We start from the raw sequence: 17,534 nt of genomic DNA, 5'->3' as shown, positions 1-17,534 counted from the left end.
GAGAACAGACAATCAAATTACAATCATTTAAACCGTGATGTGTATTTCTCAATGAGCTCTGCTTTAGGTGGACATGGAACAGAGGCAATGTTGGGTGGCAATGCAGTTGTCCCCTGCATAGGTTCGTTCACCACTCCATGTATGTGCCTATCGAGGACATCTACGATAAGTCTCTCAATAAACTCATATTGCATATCCTCAAACACTGGTTTGATCACCCATTGTTTACTTCTTTTAGTGAAGGCCTTATTGTAGCGAAGCGTCCCTAAAGTTCCGGTCGTCCTACTTTGTTGACGGCCAACATTATGGTTATGTGCCAAGACCGCTAAAAGAGTCCGATTTATCATGCCTTCCATGCCAAAATGCAATCTTTTGGGCCTGTACTTGAGGCACATATTGTGGAACACCTCCAAATCTCCTGTGTGGCAGAATTCCGTGAGTCCCCTCAAAGCTTTTGTTATAGTTTTATCAAATACAATCTTTTCAATGGCTTTGTGAGTGGGTGATGAAGGAATCAACCACTTCTTCTTCCGTGCCTCCTCTGTGGACAAATGGCCATGTTCACATTTGTGGAAATGTTCATTTGTCGACCATCGATGTACGTTGCTACAGTGCAACATTACTGACCGCCATTTTTCCAGTAGAATTTCCAACGACCCTTCACATGTTTTTGAGCTCCACCAAAGATGGTTGCTGATTGACTTGGACCACTGTGAAATACCTTGCAATTCTTTTTTTTTACCTGCAGCCGACAATTTTTTATTGATTGATTTTGCAAGATGCCAAACGTCAAATTGGTGATTTATATTTTTGTACTCTTCTCTCATTGTCTTGGCAATTGAAACGTGTCTGTCCGTGGCTATCAGGTCGATCACCATTCCCCGCGATTGTAGTTCTTGCAATGATGCTACAAAGCCAACTTTCTCCATGGCCACTGAGGATGTACTTTGTGACACCTGCACGACCACCGAACTCACAATTTTCTTACTTTCCATGTCCTGAAAGTGGTAGGTGCAGTACTTGGCTGAAAATCCTGGGCTGTCGCACTGTCCATCACCGGCTAGCCTGAAGCGTTTGCCCGCGAATGTACTTTCCATTGACATTTTTTCCATTCTCCAAGCTTCGCTGATGGCTGGAAATAGATAATCGGTTTGGTATTTGTAGAACTGACTTTTCGCAATGAAATGGATTCCCACAAACTGAAAGAAATACTGTAACTTTTTAAAACTTGAACCACTAAAAAGTGCGGCCGCTGCACAAAGTAGATTGCCTGCTGGCAGTTGCCCCAGCATGGGTTGTGCAGACCATGCGAACGGATGATATTGTGTACAGGTGGCATGTATTTTAAGGTTAGTGCCTCGAATTGCACGAGTCACATTAATCAATGGCTCCCCACATACTTCCCCACCAACCCAATGCCCACATTTCATCATCATAATAATATCCATCAAACAGCTATCGAATACAATGAATTTGGCCTCTTTCCTTATACTGTCACTCTGCATCCCAGCTGGTTCGGCCTGTAACGTTGAGGACATGTCACTCGCATGAAAGGTACAATCTCTGATATCGTCTTCCGCTATGCTGAGTGATATTGATGGTGTTTCATTGTCGTCCACTTCATTCTCTTCCATTGCAACATCTGTTCCTTGTCCGGAGATGGGAGAAAAAAACAATGTCTTCAACTTTCGCACGCTCTTATTTTTTGCGGGTGTGGATTCTGTGAATTGATCTCCGACTGCATCCAAACTACCAGGAGGACATTCACTATCAATGGCTGGTGGTGGTATAGCTCCGTTGTCAATCACTTCATATTCTTCCCATTGGCACGATGCATCTCCAGTCTCAAGTCCCTGCCAAAAGGTTTGACAAGCAACATCTCTCGTTCGCTTCACTGTCTGTGTAGATCTAGTTCTTACACCCACTCGCAACTAGAGGACAGATTAGAAAAGGGATGTTCAGTTTAAACACAACTTACAGTATTGAACTATTGACAGTGAAAGACAACATAATATAGTGAACAGGACACTAACCTTCTTTTGCTTTCTTTTCTTTGAAACTTTCTTGCCTCGAACTTCAACATCTGGACGCTGTTGCTCCGACTCGTGTGTGCATGTCTCCACTTCCTCTCGCGCTGCAACGACTATATTTTCATGATAAGCACATCCATCACTCACTGAGGCTCCATCGACTCCCTGAAACATAGAACTTTCATTAGTATGTATAATAATATTGAAAACACAAAATGTACTTGGGGACCAATACCCATACGTACATCTCAATAGCAAAACACGAATGAACGCATTGTGTAGAACATTCAAACGACAATAGTTCACGCATTGTTGATCTAGTTAGATTGAACTGTCAAGATCCATACCTCGGGCTCCGCATAGACTTCCATTGATGATATTATTGAAGATGACGCTTCAGCAACTCCCTGAAACACAGTAATTGCATTAGTATGGTTTTCTATTTTGTTTAAAAGAACATAAACTTTCTGCAGGCGTCAACGGCTCATCTAAATAGACCTGCACAAATGATCAGTTGTCTAAAATAAATAATGGATATCTAAATATGATTCGATTTGCTCCATCGTTGGAAGTGTCACCACCCAGAGATCTGCATCAACTACTAGGGGTGATGTTCTTGTTGAAGAAGCTCCGTCAGCTCCCTGAAACATAGTACTTGCGTTAATAAAGAAGGAAGTATAGCGGATGTAATCACGTCATTTGATCTCGCATGATTGATCTGTCAGTATCCATACCTCGAAATGCATAAGAACATCAAGGGACGCTGTAACTGCGGTGCACACTTCTGCAAGCTGTTGCGCCGACCCGTAACTGCATGCTCCCCCTTCTTCTTGGACTAATGCTCCATCGACTCCCTGAAACATAGGACTTTCATTAGTAATGAACACAATATTGAAAAAAGAAGACACATAGGAGGGCGACGACAGAAGGACATACCAATGGCTAAAAACGAAAGAAACATTGTGTGTAACAATCACGCTACAAGAATGCAAGATCTGATGATCTCCATCGATGGAACTGTCCGGAAACGTACCTCGAGCATCTGAGTGACATCTACGGTTGTCGTCAATGCGTTGGACTCCTCAGCATCTCCCTGAAAGACAGTACTTGCATTATTTTGGATAACAATAATTATAACTGAAAACAAAGACTAGAGGACGAGTACTGTGGTGTACCATTAGGTAAAATAATTACACGATCAATTATAACTATTGATTTACATGCCTAAAACAAGTCAGTGTCAGAGTAGCTAAGTAAGATTACCCGATAGGCGCTTGAAGTGGCTGATGACTGCAATAACGACACGGATGGAGAATCTTCCGCCTTCATATTGAGTGGATACATAAATGGGGAAATTATTGTTAGCTAATGCTACACACTACCGCAAGGCCGAGAGACAAATACGTAAACTTGACTCACCAGTGGAGGGATGTGGACGAATAGAGTGGGAATAGCGGTTGAGAGCAATTTTCGCCTCGCTCGCGGTGTTTTCTTCTTTATTAGCAATGATGTGGAGTACATGTCTGGGCTAAAGTGCCTGCTGCAGATGCGGTATCGATCACCCCTCTTGTCCGCAAAGACTTCTAGGACTCTACTTTCTAGCTCAGAGGCTGGATATCCGCAATATCGGACCCATTCTCTTATCTGATCTATTGTCTTAGGGAAAACATGCATTATAGTATCTTCAGATTTGTTATGGGTCTTCGAAGGGCAACCGCCAATGGAACAGGCAGGCATTATGGAAAGTTCTGAAAAGTAAAGATCAACAATTCTCTATGAATACCAATGTGTTAAAACATTAAATGACACATAAAAGGTTCAATGCAAGGTCCGTTTTGGTTCTTGGAACTATACACGTTATTCACATGCGGATAAGTATTTCAATAACTTTCAAAAAATAGAAAAAGTAATTTGACTAAACTCAGAACATGTGACTAGTTCCTTGCATGTACTGTCGTGAACGAAAAGAAAACATGGATGCAATTTGATGACTACTAGCAAATAGATATAAATTAAAAAATTGGACGCAAAATGATTATGGTACATGGACTTACCTTGACGAACAAACAGTTAGATGCAGGGATCAGAGTAGTTTCTTGTCGTAGAACAGGGAGCAGTTCACAGGTTGCAAACTGACGAGTTTGCTCAAAGTGGTCACGAAAGTTCACAGAGACGAAGAGCAGATAACCAGCACCTTCACGGGTTGACTAGCAAAGCGCAAAGAAGTTCTCATTAGAAATATGAAGTGGGTTATAAAGAATTCGAAACAGGGGTGTGTTTGTGAATGAATGACGTGTATATGTCGTGGCATTATGCGGATTGCAGGGGGGCGTCCAGCGTGAGGGGGGATGCTTGGCAGGAGACACGGGGTCTGGAGGTAGACATGGGAACAACAACCCATGCTCTATAGACCACTTTGAAGTGTACATGGTCTTTGGCACCTCTTGGCCTTTATCGCTCCCTGACAGCTCCACCTGCCAGCAGCGCAAGTACCCCGGTGCGAACTGCCTTTGATAGGGCGGGGGGTGGATCGGGGCGGTGGTCGTGCAGACAAGACACAGGAAGACTTGTGAATGGAGACACACTTATGTGGATTGCAGGGGGGCGTCCATCGTGAGGGGGATGCTTGGCAGGAGACACGGGGTCTGGAGGTAGACATGGGAACAACAACCCATGCTCTATAGACCACTTTGAAGTGTACATGGTCTTTGGCACCTCTTGGCCTTTATCGCTCCCTGACAGCTCCACTTGCCAGCAGCGCAAGTGCCCCGGTGCGAACTGCCTTTGATAGGGCGGGGGGTGGATTGGGGCGGTGGTCGTGCAGACAAGACCCGTTTGCCGCAGGGCCTCACCAAGGAGAGGCCATCTAACTGAATGTAAGAGGATGGCTGCAGGATCTACTACATGGAAGGCAGGGGGGTGAGTTTATAAATACCTCACCCTCCCAGGAGAATATATGGCGGTCATCTCTGTACCCGGTGCCCAAAAAGAGGATTTATTATGATCAACCATATTTATTATTTACCTATAACCATGTTTTGTATCAATAAAATCCAACAGCTTTTTATTGCCTACGCTTGATGCCAACCCACAAAATAATATATGTATGACTGCTGCATATATGGGTTCAACGGTTATGTGGATTGAAGGTGTGCGGCCAGCGTGAGGGAGGATGCTGGCCGGAGACATGTGGTGTGACAAGACAAGGCACTGGAAGGCTATTCAACGGAGACACACTAGATTCATTTAAAAAATCAAAACAACCATTGTTAAAATATATGTTGGGCTTTATTTTAGATTTTAATTAAACATAAATAATAAACATTACACATTGTAAAGTTGAGGTTGCAGCACATCGAGGGAAAATCCGCGGTATTGTCCACTGTCACTGGGGAAATGTTGTCTAATGGCAAGTACCGCACAGGCAGGTATTACTCTCCGAACGCGGTGTCCGAGCCTCCCGTGAAGCCACCAAGTGAAGCAACGATAGGCCACCAGCCTGTACCACCTGTGAAAAAAAAAGATGCAAACTGTATTAAACTGACCAAACTTTCTTATCAATGTCGATTCAGGTAACACATGTCATTTTTCTTAGAAAAAAATTATATCTAGAAAATGCACTATATGGAACCAATTTACATGCGTTCGAATGATATGTAAATGTAATTTTATATGTGGGAGACGACCATGAAATAGTGGTGGCATCACTGACATCACAAACAGAGTATACTTACTCGTTACTCGGATTACGCGGACGAACAGTGCCACGAAGTTCGTGCATAAGCACCATCATCATCCTCAACACTGTCCGTGAGAGGCAGGCTTCCCTGAACTCTGGCAGCTCGGTGATGCATTGCGGACTTTGCTCGCCTTCCTGCAGACTTTGCTCGCTTTCCGAAATGTAGGCCAAGCACCCGGAATTTTCACGGCAGCAGCAGTTCTCCTCCTCAGTTGGCATTAGCTCGCACCGATTGCACGTGCACCAGGTGGAGACGCCGTCCATGCGACATGGTCCAGGCTCTTCATCCGTTGACTGGTCCTCCCAACTGCCGTCCGAATCCCCATCGTTTTCGCGTGCTTGCCTTTCCAGTAGTTCCTCCTCGGTGTACTCGGGCTCGTACATATACGGCATTATTGTGGCCATTGTGCGGTAAAGATAGTAAAATAATTTACAGAGATGGTACAGGTGTTCACACGGGCTACAAGCGGCGAAGGTAGCTGACCAGAGCACTGAAACGAGTCACAGAATACTCAAAGTAACACAGAGAGAGGAATGGAATCGAAAATCTGCTGCTGTATGTTGTGAAACGGTCTGTTTATACTTATTGGGGAAAGAGGCGTCCTGCCATTTCCATGGCAACACGTCAATAGCTGAGGCGCAGCGATTGTTGACACGAGACGTGCTTGAAATGGGCAGTACGCGTCTGCTGATGTCAGGCTCAGGGGCGGGGGATTTGATTTAGTGCCGCAAAGGCAGGTGAGCCAGGTCGATGGGGCGAAATGATAGGATTATCACAAAATGGAGGCTGATTTCGAGTGCAATAATGGGCGAAAAGTCGGGTAAGGTCCATAGGAAAGTTTCCTACGATCTACCGATTTATGCTTACAAACACATGGCCGACCCGTAGGGACAATAAAAAAAAAGTCCCGGAACTATCCTTTAAGTTTACATAACCTGTAACCACTTGCTTAAGCCTCTAAAACCTGTAACCATATTCTTAAGTCATGCGCCCAGATGCCTTAGGGTTAGGCGCACAATACAAATGTAATAATAAATAATAAATAAAGTTAATGCTTTAGGGAGGAAGGGGAAAGATCCAGTGTCAAAAGTGTGATTGCAGAAACAGCGAGTGACGGGCAAGGGAGCCAATGTTATCCTTGATGGTTCTGGATGAGCAAGAGGCAACCTGGTCAGAAGGGACCTTCATGAAGCGGACAACTCTTCAGGTGTGACAGGGGAGAAGGAGGAGAAGGAGGAAGGAGGAGGGTGAAGTGCCAAGGGAGGCAAGGGGGTGAGGGATGGTTTCGGAGGTTGGCTAACAAGGGAGTTCAGGATGTCCTGAGTTTTGGTGGCAAAGTGTTTGGCCAGTGCGTTGCAGAGGGCCTGGGACGGAGAAGGGGCGGACGAGACTGCAGAAGGATTAGCTTGTTCCCTGGAGATCTTGAAAAGTTTAGCCATGTTGTTGGATACACCGGAATCCCATACCTGCATGTGGGCTCTTTTCTTGGTGCAGATGGAATGTCTGTATTGCCTTTGGTGCAGACGGCAGGCCAGTTTGTCAGAGGGTGAGCCTGATGTTTGCCACTTCTGTTCCGCTGCCCTGCACATTTGTTTCAGGGCCACATGTTTGGAGTTGTAACAGGTGTTAGTCTTAGAGGCAGATCCTCATGACAGGGTTGAGAATGTCAAGGGTATTGGTGATAGAAAAGTGGAGGTTGCTGAGAGCAGAGTCGGAGGTAGTATCAGAGGTAGGGTGGTAAGGGGGAATAAAGGTGGAAGCGAAGGCAGCATCGGTCACTCATTTCATGGGGTCTAAATTAGTGAACAAGGATGAAGGGGCTTTTTGGGGGCGGTCAGGAGCCAAAGGGACTCAGGTGGGAGGAGAGAAGAGAATGGTCTGACCAGGAGAGAGGAATGAGTAGTGGAGGGGAGATAAAGGGGTCAGAGTTTATGAGGGCGCACGGAGTGTGCCCAACGGAGTGGGTTGGCTCAGAAGGTAGAATGGGAAGGGAAAGAGAGTTGCAGAGGTCTGTGAAGAGGATGGGTGCAGAGCCAGTGGAGTCCAGTTGGATATTGAAATCACCCAGGAGGAGGAGGTTAGAGGTGTATGAAAGTAACGAAGAGCAGAAGTCAGCCCACTCAGAGAAGGACAGGGTGGTGGCACCTGAAGGCCGATATATGGTAGAAATGGTCAGGGTGGAGATGGGAGAGATGACCAATTTGCAAACCAGGCTTTCAGAGGAAGAGTAGTGTTGTGTGGGTAAGATGGAAGCAGGAATCCACTCAGGGAAGATTAAGGCAACCCCCCGTCAGTGCAGTGAGATTGAGGCTTGGAGATGATTTTGAAGCCATCAGAGAGGAGGGAGTCAAAAGCAGTGAATGAGCTGGCATTGAAGCAAGTCTCAGTAAGAGCGAGAAAGTCGAGGTCAACGTCTTCAAGAAGGAGGCCAATGTCAATGGAGTGTTTGTTTGCTGAGCGGACGTTAAGAGTCACCAGATGGAGGAGGTCTATGTCTTTGAAAGTTTCTGAGGTGGTGTACAAGGGCGTGGAGCACCAGTCCGAGGAGGGAAGGAGAGAGAGAGTAGTAGGGGGAGATGCAGGTGAAAGAAGGAAGTTAATGAGAGAAGCCAGGAGCCTGTCAAAGAGAAGAAGGTTGGGTTGTGAACCCTGAACCAGGGGTTCCATGTAATAATGTCCCCGCAAAAATGTCTCCTGACAAAAATGTTGCTGTTTTTTGCAGAGACATTATTACATTGAACATGCAGGACACACCCCCGGAACCCCTGATTTTTCTTTTTTTTTACAAGGGCAACAGGGGATATCCCCTCAACCCGTCCCCATACATAATGTCACCATATATAATGTTGCCAATGGCTTTTACTGGTGACATTATGTATGGGGACATTATGTATGGGGACATTATTACCTGATACCGAAAAAGGATAGTGCCTGTGTGATAGACATTAACGAAGCAACGAGAGGATGAGAAGCCGGCCAAGAGAACCTCTCACTTTGTGCCACTGTTTATGGTGGAAAATGTGGAAAGAGAGAGAGTGAAGATGAGATGGGGTCCATAGATCTGGAAAGGGGACAGAGAAGAGGATATAAGTGAAAACCTCTCTGGAGGAAGCACTGACATAGGTGTCAGCGATGGGTAGTCCAGGGTTTGCACTCAGGATGTCTTTTTTGTGCTTTTTCCTACCGGACTTCATGAGAGAGGGGGGATAGATGATAGTGTAGCAATTAGAGAAAATAGGAGAGATGAAGAGAGCCATAGGGGCGGCAGAGGATAGTTGAAGAATGAAAGAAGAGTGGCTGCACTGCACAGTTCTAGCTAAACTCATCAGGAGACCTAGTGGAAGTATTCACAAGGCATACATGCAATCCAGAAAGGAATAGAGTAACAAGAAATAAGAGGTGCACAGATGTAAAAGGTACACCCAGCCAAACTCGAATTTCCTTTTTTTTACAAGAGGCACAGATGCAATGCAAGAGAGGTGCACCGATGTAAAAGGTACACACAGACAAACACAAATTTCCTTTTTAAAAAAGAGGCACAGATGCAATGCAAGAGAGGTGCACAGATGTAAAAGGTACACACAGCCAAAATCGAATTTCCATTTGTTAAATAAGACGCACAGATGCAATGCAAGAGAGGTGCACTGATGTAAAAGGTACACACAGCCAAATCGAACTTCTTTTTTAAAAAGAAGCACAGATGCAATGCAAGAGAGGTGCACAGATGAAAAAGTTACACACAGCCAAAATCGAGACTAAGAATAGATTAAAGATTTGCATGACAAGAGGAAGAGATGAAGTTGCTGACATTGAGGCGAGCTGTCCCAATAGAATGCAGAGGTTGGAAGCCAGATTGAAGAGGGTCCCAGAGGTTGTATCGAGTAACTCGAATTGATTGAATACTACTCACCCTAGGATTTTGGAATCATGTGGTAGAAGAGAGACAGGGCAAAAGTTGGCAGGACAGTTTGGATCTAGACCAGGTTTCTTAAGGAGACGGATGACAGTAGCTGTTTTGTAGGATTAGGGAAAAGTGGGACTGTCAAAAGAGCAGGTGAAGAGGGAATAAGATGTGGAGCAACATTGGCAGCTATGTACTTCACAATGTGTGGGGACAGTGGAGGCAGAGGAAGGGTTAGCCTTCAGGAGTAGGGCGATGATCACATCTGGATTGGTCGGGGAAAAGGGAGGCATAGTAGCGGGAGAAGAAGGTAGGAGTGGTTGAGATGAGTGAGCAGCAGGAGGGGATAGAAAGTAAATAGCAAGGGTATTGTGAATGGTAGTCATTTCCGATGAAAAGTAGAGAGCACAATCATTTGCAGAAAAAGAAGAGGAGATGGAGGTGGTTTTAGGAGGGGAGAGAATTGAGATAATTGAGTTGAGATATTCTTGGAGGTGCCTAGGTTGGGAAGATTGAGACAAAATGAGAGCTAGAAGTTACGTTTGGCCGAGGGAGGAGTAGATGAATAGTTTTGATGAGCAGTGAGATAGAGTTGGAGATCAGAGGAGTGTCTTGACCTTTGCTAAGTGCAAAGACTTTGCATTGTTGTTTTCAGGGTGCAGATAAGAGTTGTAATCCAGGGTCATGGAGAGGGGTATTTAGGAGTGAGTGTAGTAAGAAGCTAATGAGAGGAAAAGGGAGCATAAACAGCAGTGTTAAAGTTAGTGAAGGCTTCTTCAGTGGATGGAAAGGTGAGTTCAGTGTAGGATGTGAGAGAGTGGTGTAGGTCAGAGAGGTAGTTAGAGAGTTTCAAAGAGGTAAACTTGCACTTTGTCATAATTGTAGTGGATGGAGAGAGTGAGGAAGAAGGAGTGGAGATTGAGGCAAAGACGATAGAGTGGTCAGAGGGAGAGGGTGTGCTGGAGATATTAGAGGCAGAGATTTGAGAAGAGATGAGAAAAAGGGAAAAGTAGTTTCCATTTGAATAGGTGGGCAGAGAGTGGACAGAAGAGAGCAAGTGGTTAAGTAGAAGAGTGTTAAAGTCAGTGGATAGAGGGGCAGAGGAAGAGGGGAGGTTGACAATGAGGTGGTGATCGGGAATGACAGAGTCAATTAGTTGGGAGATGTGGTCAAATAATTTACCTACTGTACCAGGTGGCTGGTAGAGAGAGAAAATATGTAAGCCTTAGGCGGCAGTGATTGTAGAGATAGTGTATTCGAATAAGGGATAATTGGCAAGAGATAGGGCCGTAGGAGAGATAGGAGGTTTGGAGGATGGAAACAGTCCACCACGCCTGGGTGGGGAGAGTGAGTGAAGGAATGAGAGTGTTATTTTATTAAGGGGAACAAGGGGGTTCTGAGTCAGTGGGAGGGATCCAAGTTTCAATTAGGGTAATGAGTACAGGGAAGGAGAAGTAGAAAGAAAAAAGTTGAAGGTAAAGGAGGTTTTATTGCAGACAGACTGTGCATTCCAAAGAGCAATAGAAAGAGAGTGAGATGTAAAAGCATAGCAACATTGAGTCTGAGAAAAAGAGAGGCACTGGAGGTAGATGGAAGAAGAGGGTGTGTGATGGAAGTTAGGGTTGGGTTAGGATTTGTGAATAGCAAGAGTAGTGGAGCAAGAAGAGAGGTGCCTTCGAGAAGCAGAGATGATAGGGACGGGGAGATAGTTGAGATGGTACTGAGCGGAGGAGAGTGAAGAGAGAAGTAGCAGGGAAAGGAATAGATAGCATGAGAAGTGCATGGTGAAGGTGAAGCCTAGAAGAAACAATTAAGGGTACTTTCAGGCAAGTACAGGACACAGCATAGCAAAGGCTCGTAGGCTAAAAGGCAAAGTGGTTAGTCATTGGCTGGTCTTCACCCTTCCCTGTTCCGCCCTTAACTGGGACGCCTCTGGCTGGACACCCCTAAGCAGTTCAGAAGGGATGGCACACACTGTTGTCCCCTGATTACCTAGTCCATCAGCGGTTGGTCTCTCTGATGTTTTCCTTGGTGTTGCTGGAATGAGGTGATTTCTTCCTTATTGATATTTCCAGAGGAGCCTTTTGTCGCCATCCGCTGGAAAAAGGGCTGATCCAAGATGGCCACCGGATGTGATGTCACCAATCCAAGATGGCCACTGGAAGTTAAGTTTCAAACAGAAAGTCAAGCCAAAAAACCAGAAGAGATGAGGCACACTATTGTCACCTGAGCGCCTAGTCCATCAGTGGTTGGTTTCTCTGATATTGTCCCTGATGTTGCTGGGATGAGCCGATTTCTTCCTGATTAATGTTGCCGTAGGAGCCTCTTGTGTCCTTCAGCTGGAGATAGGGCTGATGCAAGATGCCCACAGGAAGGGATGTCACTGATCCAAGATTGTCACAGGAAGTGATGTCACCAATCCAAGAGGACTGCTTGAGTAATGTCACCATGATAAGATGGCCAGTAAAAGTGAAGTTTCAGACAGAAAGTGAAGCCAAAAACCAGAAGGGATGGCACACGCTCTCCTCACCTGATCACCTAGTCCATCAGTGGTTGGTCTCTCTGATATTGTCCTTGGTGTTGCTGGGATGAGGTGATTTCTCACTGATTGATATTTCCAGAGGAGTCTCTTGTCACCATCCGCTGGAGAAAGGGCTAATCCTAGATGGTCACCGGAAGTGATGTCACTGATCTAAGATAGTCACCGGAAGTGATGTCACCAATCAAAGATGGCCACTGCAAGTGAAGTTCAAAACAGAAAGTGAAGCCAAAAAAATAAAGGGATGAGGCACATTATCGTCACCTGAGTGCCTAGTCCATCAGTGGTTGGTCGCTCTGATATTATTCCTGAATGTGCTGGGATGAGCCGATATCTTCCTGATTGATGTTCCCGGAGGAGCCTCTTGTGTCCTTCAGCTGGAGATAGAGCTGATGCAAGATGTCCACAGGAAGGGATGTCACTGATCCAAGATTGTCACCGAAAGTGATGTCAACAATTCAAGAGGACGGCTGGAGTAATGTCACCATAACAAGATGGCCGGTAAAAGTGAAGTTCCAGACAGAAAGTGAAGCCAAAAACCAGAAGGGATGGCACACGCTCTCGTCACTGATCGCCTAGTCCATCAGTGGTTGGTCTCTCTGATATTGTCCTTGGTGTTGCTGGGATGAAGTTATTTCTTCCTGATTGATATTTCCAGAGAAGCCTCTTGTCGCCATCTGCTGGAGAAAGGGCTGATCCAAGATGGCCACCGGAAGTGATGTCACTGATCTAAGATAGTCAGAGGAAGTGATGTCACCAATCCAAGATGGCCACCGGAAGTGAAGTTCCAGACAGAAAGTGGAGCCAAAAAAAACAGACGGAATGATGCACACTTTCATCACCTGAGCACCTAGTCCTTCAGTGCTTGGTCTCTCTGATATTGTCCCTGATGTTGCTGGGATGAGGTGATTTCTTCCTGATTGATGTTCCCAGAGGAGCCTCGTGTGGCCTTCAGCTGGAGATAGGGCTGATACAATATGGTTGCAGAGAGAATTAGTGTCCGAACTTTAGACACTCCCATCCCCTGAACACAATTAACGGTGAACAGCAGCCAAAGAGTTTGCTTATTTTACAAAACATAATTTAATGCAAGAATATTTCAAACCAAAGTAACATGTTTATGTATTCCAAAAGTAATCTTCCAATCTTCTTCCAATAATGTTCTATTCTTTCAAATAAAGTCATTCATGCTCTATGCGTTTTGTGGTAATTGGTCCAATCTTCAGGAGCGGACTTCTGTTGGTACAAACCATAGATGAGGACCAGTTTTCAAATTGCACAACTCAACTCACTTGCCCATTGGTTCATACAGTGTACAGGTACACACTTTTCCAACAGCAATCAGCATAGCTTTGAGCCCTCCACCAAATTTCCATCCCCCGTACTTTTGTTTTCACATATTAGATGTTCATTTGCACCATATATTAAGAAAAATGACAGTAACGGATCCAACTGTGGTACTTCTGCCAATAATTTAAAACATTCCCATATATGTCTCATCATGCACATGCATGTAGTGTCTATAAAGCGGTGTCTTCCCTAAACTTGCTCAATTTACTTTCACATCCAATGGTGGTGTGTCAATATGCCATTCCTACATTGTTCTTTCAAATGCACATGAGTCAACTGAGTTCCTAAAGGGCTAAACCAAACCATAATGGTGACCAAATAATTACATATTATATGCACAACAGGTCATTTGTCATTAGTGTATCCACAACTCCCTGAACTTCACAGCAAGTAGCACCTGTATGTTTCGGGATGTAGTCCCTGCTGGTTGCTAAATGGTGTATGCGCCTCTCCCCCTTATGCAAATGTATATTCTGCTTCATTGGGACCTCTACTCCCACCATTCAGTGCTGCAATAAAGAGAGATGTGGGTTAGATCTCCCGCTGTTCTTTCATAATTAAGTATAGTACTTGTGTGTTATGTAAACCGTGAGAAGCACACGAGTGCCGTGACAACCTGTCTCCTATCTCCACAAATCTTACCTAGTCTTTTTCAGGTGCCATACCTGCATGAAGTTTACATATCGATCCGAGTCGCATACGGCTTTCCTTGCTTACTGAAACATGCAGGAAACACTGTTTCTCTTTCTGACACGTGACTGAACACGTGAATACGCTAATACTTGTCACATGTTACTGCCCATGAGAGCTATTGCGAGGTGCGTAAAACCGGTCGGACCAACCCCAGCGCCATGTTGGAATGGGGCATGTCACTGATGTAGTTTGATATTGTTTGAGGAAGGGTGTGAACTGCCAAATGTTATGGGGTAAAGAATTATGGAGAACAATGTGCCATATAAATAAATGTAGTGGTATAGGAAATGGCAACATATATAGCCTCTCAAATCCCAAGCTAGATGAGGACTATCGAGAGAGCCTATATATGAATCCCTTCAAACGTCGATGTTGAGTAAACAGGATATGCCCCTACTGGGATGTTGTCATACCAAGAAGCAATAGCATGTGATTCTACCCTAGTGTGATGTCTGGCACCCACAATATGGTTGTAGGAAGTGATGTCTCTGATCCAAGATTGCCACAGGAAGTGATATCACCAATCCAAGACACTCGCCGGAAGTGAGGTTCAAGACAGAATATGAAGCCAAAAACCAGAAGGGATGACACACACTCCCGTCCCCTGATCGCTTAGACAATCAGTGGTTGGTCTCTCTGATATTGTCCCTGGTGTTCCTGGGATGAGGTGATTTCTTCCTGTTTGATATTCCCAGAGGAGCCTATTGTGGTCTTCAGCTGGAGATGGGACTGATTCAAGATGATCGCAGTTAGTGAACGTATCTACCCGCCCTTGAACAGACTCTCTTAACTTCCTCAGGTATTCCGGACATGACCATCATCAGCCTGGTGATCTCTTGATTTAGCACCTAATGTGTGAGTGTTGCTTGGGGGTATTCATCTGTGTCCCAATGGACACATATGATTTTTTTTCTAGGTTTCCTATATGCAGATCATCTGATGCAATCAGATAAGCCCTGACCACGCTTTTTCTTGTTCCTGTAATTCAGGAAGGCTTTCACCAGGAGACCTTGGATTGTAACTGGGAGATTGAATTTGTGGTCAGTTCCTCCCATGGTACACATAGTGCAGGCTCCCAGTTCTAGCCACTCCTCCCCCAAGAACAGATCAGTGTGGTACTCAGGCTTCATCCTTTCCCCTGTCAATTTGATTGGTTCTACCTTGATTGGGAAGCTAGGGCCCAGATGGAGAAGTAACATTTCTATGGGTTACTCCTTTGGCTTTTCTGGACAAAAAGGGGCTACGTTTCCTGGTTTACCACAGGCATTACATCTTATGATCTTGTGGAGGGTTGGAGGTCAGGGTTTTCACCAGCCTTTGTGGGAGTCAGGATTCTGTGAGCCAGGCCTCCAAGTGGTTCTTTTCCCATCCCTGATGGTTTTGTGCCATTAGACTTCTTAGGACCCCTACTAGTTTCCATGGAGTACATGGCTCCTTGATGTACATTAACTATGGTTATGGCCTCCTTCAAGGTGGGTTCATAGAGCTGTCAGATGACTTTCTGTAAATATGGGGGCAAGGAATCTATAAACTGCTCCAATACAAGCATTTCCTCCACCTTCCATAGGTATTATCCAACAGCCAATTGTTGAGCTGATCCCTTACTCAGTAGTAAACTGTCGAGGAGCTTCAGTTTGACATAGATGTAGATAGTGAACTGGATAACCCAGCCCCTTTGATGAGTAGCAAAAACCCTTGAGATGGATGGGGATGCAGATTATATTCATACATCAAGAATCAAAATGACTCAGGTAGTTTGGAAAAAGGTAATCTGTTTTATTATCAGTTATCTAAATCAGGGAGTACAACGAACATCAGCACTCGCTCGATCCTCTTACTCAATGAATCTTACAAAAAACAGAGGTTATATTAGGCAAAATCATCATCAGTGACGTGTTGACCTGCGTCATTACCAACGTCATCCTACGCGGCAAACTACAAAAGCATATTGATGGAAGTGATGGGCTCTAAGTGAATATCTACGTATAAGTTCCACATCAGTATAGAATAGTGAAGGAAAGTGATAGGGTACTTAACATAAGGTGGGGCAATGAAGCCCTCCCCTTAAAATGGCCACTATGAACGTCACCAGGTACACAACATCCCATTGGCTACACAAACTATAGGACCCTTAATTACGCAGCCCGTTACAATTGGTTGGCTTCTAACCCCATCAGTACTTTTCCACCTACGTCTAGCAGCAGCCAGGCTGAACATCCAGGTGGGGTCTAGCTCGTCTTAACACTAACTTCCCACCAATTAGCAAATCAATCCATCATCACCTCAATGGTCCAGTGTCAATTAGGGCTTTGAAGACTGGCCTTGAGTTTCTACATTGCTCTGAGAAATGTTAAGGAGTGTGGGCACATGCTGCCCTCATACGTAGGTGTGACCACCTCGTTCTTCCAACTTCATCCTTCCACGTGACTGGAGACCATGGAATTGAGCCTTTTCGTGTATTAACATACCATTTTACTAGTCCTCTGACGTCTTTTGTTTTGCTCAAGCCTTCTGGACAGGAGTTTCTGTTCTTTCACACAAATTGTATGCAATGTCAGTTCATTCCAGTTTGATAAGACCTTGGCTTCTTGGCTCATCCGACTCCTTCTGCTGGGATTCACTTTGTTATTCAATTTGCTTTTTAACTGCGACACCCTGAAATGAGGCATTCTTGCTACTGTCCAGCAGTGCTCGTAATGTGTAGTAGAAAAATCCATCCTTTACTTGTCCATATGCATATATATATATATATGTATATTGGCGCTTGCCGCAATCTATTTACTATAAAGCTAGCCTCAAGATTACTTTGTCTGCTTGCGTTTCTTTTGGATTTGTACACGTTTAATCTAACTTATTGACTTCATCTGTTTCTGTGGCATAGGTTTCTTCACCCTGATCCCAAGATGTCACTTATCCATGATACTTTCTTGATGCCTTATAGAATATCTGCATTCTCTGGTCTCTGCATCTCTTCTACAGGCATCAGCTCAATTTTGTGTGACGTCACCATTCACATTTGCCCTTCATTTGCTATGCTTCTTCAGGAATCTCATGCAAATGGCCATCACATTTTCTGGTATGCAGGTACGGTTTTCTCAATGGGTACCTTGCCTCCCAGATCTTCTTAGGTATTGATACTTTCACTGGTACTGCACAGAGTCCATACTCTGCTCTTCGTCTATTCAACTGCTCTGTGTATATGACATACTCTGGTTTCCAACAGACAGGTAATATGGGTGAGACAGTTGGAGTATGGGTACTTGGCTCCTCCTCTACACTCC

The sequence above is a fragment of the Ambystoma mexicanum genome, chromosome 3q (genome assembly GCF_040938575.1).
Source record: "Ambystoma mexicanum isolate Mex_15411 chromosome 3q, UKY_AmexF1_1, whole genome shotgun sequence".
In the NCBI taxonomy this organism is placed as follows: domain Eukaryota; kingdom Metazoa; phylum Chordata; class Amphibia; order Caudata; family Ambystomatidae; genus Ambystoma; species Ambystoma mexicanum.
This window is presented reverse-complemented; position numbering follows the sequence as displayed.